This window comes from Tiliqua scincoides, chromosome 9 (assembly GCF_035046505.1).
Source record: "Tiliqua scincoides isolate rTilSci1 chromosome 9, rTilSci1.hap2, whole genome shotgun sequence".
Lineage (NCBI taxonomy): Eukaryota > Metazoa > Chordata > Lepidosauria > Squamata > Scincidae > Tiliqua > Tiliqua scincoides.
The window spans coordinates 16,808,287-16,813,751 of record NC_089829.1 but is presented as its reverse complement, the minus strand read 5'-3'; the positions used below and the strand labels follow the sequence as shown (position 1 = coordinate 16,813,751).

The 5,465-nt window shown below is 48.1% G+C and overlaps 1 long non-coding RNA gene across 1 annotated transcript; it reads right to left on the bottom strand.

Annotated features, from left to right (window-relative positions):
- Positions 1-4,503: 4,503 nt before the first annotated feature.
- Positions 4,504-5,226, bottom strand: LOC136659946 (uncharacterized). The gene is made up of 3 exons (XR_010794878.1): positions 5,155-5,226; positions 4,906-4,987; positions 4,504-4,678 (listed from the first exon to the last, which is right to left on the bottom strand). It is a non-coding gene; the product is annotated as an uncharacterized lncRNA (long non-coding RNA).
- Between the last annotated feature and the right edge of the window lie 239 nt (positions 5,227-5,465).

Sequence of the window (5,465 nt, the reverse complement as noted above, 5' to 3'; positions counted from 1 at the left end):
TGTGGAAAAAAAAATCAAGAAGCATCAGTAGTGAGTTGCAGTGGTAACTGCATCAGAAAACAATGGACTGGTCTGAAAAGGAGACTGTTTCCTGGCACCAATGTGTGCATGTGAACTTTATGCCAAAAAGAGCAGTGCTCCCTGCGAGGTAGTGTGCATACATAACTCTTCAAGTTCCACCACCCTCTGAGATGAGATTGGTGAGCACCTGGTAGCTACTTGGGCTTGGATCAATTCTAGGTCATAACCAGACTGTAAAACTCTTTTTCCCATGAGGTCTGACTGACTCCTTCCAGTTCCACTGTCAGGTACTGGATTGTAAGCCCATGTGCTTCCGCCACCGGTCAGTCTGAGTGTGAGTGCAGATTTATTTGTTTGTGGTTGTATCTTTTAATTTTATCCTTATTGGAATTCCCTTGAGGGCCATGTGAGAACCTGAGACACAGTCTGCGTAATGCATAAGTAAAGAACAACGCGCATACCTGTGCACAGGTGAAGGACTTGTGGGCTGCCTGCCTGAGGCCTGAATGCCTGGATTGCAGCAGAGGAGCTACTGCTGGGAATGGTCAGTTCCCAAAGGCATGTGAGGTGAGGTTGTCATTGAACTTTGGTGTTTTGTTGCAATTGTGTCACAAGTGACAATGGGTTGAGTATGGGTGGTGGTATCCTGACCATGATAGTGTCATGCTCAAAACTGTCCTGGAGAGGTGGGGAGGTGGCAGCCTTTCACACTGCACAAAGTGTCATTGAGGCAGTGGTGGTCCTGCCACTGTGGTGTCTGGGGACACACCTGGAGATGCTGCTGCATGCCTGCTGCCTCCCCCCAGATGCGTTCTGAGGCTGGAGAGGCTGCATGCAGTCTCCCTGGCAGTCAGAAGGCCTTCTAAGACTTTGTTTTGCCAAATCCCAATCCACTGGGCCTTGTAAACCAGTCCAATCAATCAGAGTTGCCAATAAGCCAAGTTACTGTCCAAAGTCAGGTTCCAGGTAGGTCAGTCCAATCCATCAGGGTATCCAAAGTCCAAAGCCAAAGTCCAGTCACAATCCAGTCTGATTCCCAATTCCATAAACCAAGTCAGTCTCCTCTCCAACCTGCACTCCTTCAAAACCCACCAACACTTTCTGCCTCAGGTACTCCCTATATACCTGAGGGTTCTCCTTATGCTCTAGTGGCTGCAGCTGTGCAGCACGCCTCCAGCTACCACTTGGGCTTTAATCCTGCATTTACTCAGAGCAAGGGGCACTGTGGACACCACACCCTATCTCCTCGGTAATATCTTCCACAATTCCAATACAGACTTCCAGAGGGCCTTTAAACATCACTTCTAGTTTTTGGTCAAAAACCGGAAGTGACATTTAAAGGCCCTCTATAGGCCTTTGAAGGTGTTCTGAGGGCCAGGGAGGCCACACGCCCCAAACACCACTGGGGGAGAGGCAGCAGGTGTGGGAGGCCCTTGGGCAGCACAGCTGGGGTGGTGGTGGTGCCCCCCAGCCATGCCACCTGGGGCCACTTGTACCCATGGACACTCCCCCCCCCCAGGAACACCACTGCACTGGGGACTGAAGCACCTTCAGATGCAGTCTGACAGGAATTACCAGTAGCACCGTGATAATAAGACCCTTGGCAATATAGGTCAGGGACAAACCCAGTAATAAGCTTGAGATCGATAAGATGGAACCACTTAGAGAGATATGAGCCCTTTAATAGGTCTTCCAAAAGGGACTCAGAGTGGGTGTTTAAATGCAATCGAAGCCAAAATCTAAACTTAAGGGACCACGCGATAGTACAAGAGAGTTGGATCCCTAACTCAAGCACTAGGGTGGATAATCTGATTAGATTGGGGGCTCCCAAAATCCGCCTAAGGAAAGAGGCAGCGACTTTAGATTCTTACTGGTCATTAGCAGTGATGTCCTTACTTCCAGTAGTAGTACTTTGAATAGGTGGATCATGTGAAGTGGTACAGCAGAGGACAAATGTAGAGGAGCACTGTCCTAGAACATCTCCAGCAGGTAGCTGTTGAGCCTGTGCTTGAAGATCTCCAGCGAGGGAGAGTCCACCACCTCCCTCAGCCATCTTCTTCACTGCTGAAATCCCTGTACCATCAAGAATTTCCAGCTGAAATATCCTCTCTTGCAATTTGTATCCATTCAATCTAGTTCCGTTCTCAGGCTGTTCAGAACAAATTTGTCCCATATGACAGCCCTTCAGATATCAGAAGAGTGCTATCATATACCCTCTCAGCTTTCTCTTCTCCAGGCTCAGTTATCTGGTTTCTCATCTATGTTCCATAAATCTCATCCAAGTTTTGCAACATTTCCTTTTCAATTGTAGCCTCTGTAATGTGGACTAGTTGCTCATTAGTCAGAGTTTTAATTATGATATTCTTAGCAATGGCACTTGATTTATCTCACTTAGGGAATTGGTCACTTCCTGTGGCTGGCCTGCTTTCAGTTTGTACACCGAGAGTCCCCTCTTCTTCAAAAATCAGCTCTTATCCCATACTTCCAGATTTCAAAAGACTCAGAGTCTAATCCTGGTATTTGTTGCAAAAACATGCCTCCTGAGCCATGTTTGGTTGTTGCGAAAGAAGCTGTTAGTCTCCTTTGTACTTAAAAAATAAAAATAAGCAAAGACAAAAAGCAAAAAGAAACTCTTCCAAGTCAGTTAGTGTTCCTTACTGGGGTCCCGGACCCATAACCTGTTGGAAAAGTGGGTTGGTTCTAACAAGCAGAGCTCTTGGCAGAAGACCCATTTTCCTATGGGAAGGTCCGCAACCCAGCTACATTTGGGGTTGGTACTCTTACATAATGTCCGAGTGGGTGCATACACCCCAAAGTTCATAACTACTCCCCTCTACCTTCCTCTACAAGCAGGGGAAACTACTCCCCTCTACCTTCCTCTACAGGCAGGGGATTGGACTAGATCAGTGGTGTCCAAACATTTTGGCAGGAGGGCCACATCATCTCTCTGACACTGTGCCAGAGTGGGTGCATACACTCCAAAGTCCAAAACTACTCCCCTCTATCTTCCTCTACAAGCAGGAGATTGGACTAGATCAGTGGTGTCCAAACATTTTGGCAGGAGGGCCACATCATCTCTCTGACACTATGTTGGGGGCCGGGGAAAAAAGAATTAATTTACATTTAAAATTTGAATAAATTTACATAAATGAATTTATTAAGAGATAGAACTTATATGAATGAATGAAGGTCTTGCAGTAGCTCAAGGCCTCTAAAAGGCTTTGCACAAAGCAAGGCCAGCCTTTCCTTCTCTGCCACTGCTGCATCACAGATGTGAAACAGCAAGTAGTGGCGGGAGCCCTTGTCCCATAGCTCAGATGAGAAGTCGAACAGTCGTCCTCATGCTGAGAGCAGTTGCATTGGGCCAGCATGGGCTCCATCAAATCTCTGGAGGGTCAGAGGCTCACTGGAGACTGGGGGCTCCCCAAGGGCCAGATTGGGAGTCCTTGAGGGCCACAAATGGCCCCCGGACCGGGGTTTGGGCACCCCTGGACTAGATGACCTTGTAGGTCCCTTCCAACTCTGATTCTATGAAAAACTTTCTCCAGCCTCCAGCTTATCCTGATATCCTGTTTAAGTGTCTTTCTCCTGCTTCCTACTAGAATTGCTCTGTTCTGCGTTGTACCTAAGCCTTGCATCCTTTTATGCAGCATAAGCTTCCTATCTTGGCTTGGTTTTTATTCCTTACCCAGCAGTGCTGAGCCTTTGAACTGTCATGCACCAGTCCATGAATAGATTCTGCTTATCAAAGCTTGCATTTAAGCCAATTCCCTGTTCTCAGCCTGTGAGTATTGAGAGCATGTGCAGGTAGCATGGGCAAAGCCTTGTCTTGTGTTTGTGCAACATGCAGAGTGGGAGGGAGAGATGCTGACAATGAGGGCGGGGAAGGCACTGCCAGACTTTTGCAAGAAACCTGGTGCCAGCCTTCTTGGAAGTCACTTCCCATTGTCCCTGATGCAGGGGGATCAGCTACAATTACTCAGTGATTAGGGAATGTAATTGATTAGGGAATGTCTTTCTTGACATGCTCAAAAATGCAGATGAAGCTTGCAAGCAAGAGGAGCAGAGTCCAAGGAGATGGACAGAGGAGCCCAGGGCCAAGGCTTGTCAGACAGTTCGACTCAAAACAAAAAACTGATTACCATGAATATTAGTATCTCATAGTTGAAGTGCTGAAAGCCTTTAATGTGCCTACATGTACTTGTCCAGCCATGCCTGTCTAGCTGATGGAGTGATCAAAGGTCTTGAATGACCCTGATCCTCCTGCATTTCACAGATGAAAATAAGGACACTTCCAAGTCAACCTGGAGCCTGTCAAGTCAGTCATTCTATATACTAGTGGTTCCCAACCTTTAGGAGCCCAAGGAAACAACTATTGGAATCATCATGGGCCACATGCAACTCCCCCCGCACACAAAAAATATAATTACATTTTTAATAATTAGAGAAGATTTATTAGAGATTGATTAGATTTATTATTTATGGAGATTTGTGAATTGCTGCGTTTGTTGCAGGATGTGGGAAGTCCTTTCTCTGCCATCTCTGGTGGTCCATGGGGAAGCATCTCTCAAGCAAGCGCTACTCCATGGCTTTAAATCGTCCTTCAGCACCTTGATCGTGGTCTGCAAAATGCCTTAGCCAAACATGTGCATGATCCCTGTAAGAGAAACTGATGCGGTGTGAGAGCTGGGCTGTGGGCAGCCAATGCGTGAGCAGCAGGAGTCAGGAACGAAGCCAGAACACCAGGAGCCAGGACTGGGTCACCAGACAGGTTCCAGGAGGGAAAGCAGCGAAGGCGATGGCCTCAGGCACGGACAGAGAGTGGCTTAAGAGTCTACTGGGATGTGGCCCTGTCCTCCCCCTTTCCTTGGAAATGGCTGTTACCTTTAGTGGAGGAGGAGGAAGGGCCGTCTTCCTCCCTCACCCAGATGGTACGTATCTCTGGAGGGTCTCTGGCTGCTTCCGGCTGTTGAGGTAAAAGCACACATCAGTGTCATGCAACAGCATCCCCCCACTCTCACCCAGCAGAGTGCCAGGACCCTTGGAAGAGCCCCCAAATTCAGGGTCAGCCCCAGGTAGGCATCTTGCCCACCAGCTTCAGTTCCCTGACCATCATGTCCACAAGACACTCACTTCTATGGTGCGCACCGGCTGGCATGTAGTGGTCACCTCACTCACGTTCCTGCACCACATTTTTTTGATGCTATAGAATTCCTAAGAGAAATGGGGAAGACAAAAGACAAAAGTGAGAGGAAGGACCCCCTGGAAACTCAGCCATGAGAAAGTTGACATGCTGATGGATGCAGCGATGTTGTCTCTTCTGACAGCCGGACAGGCAGCCCTGCCAGCCCCAGGTGGCTCCCTGCCCTCACCAGCCACAGTTTTCTTGAAGAAGACATTCAGGTGTGTTCCACACTTGACACGCTTGAAGGAATTGGAAAGCC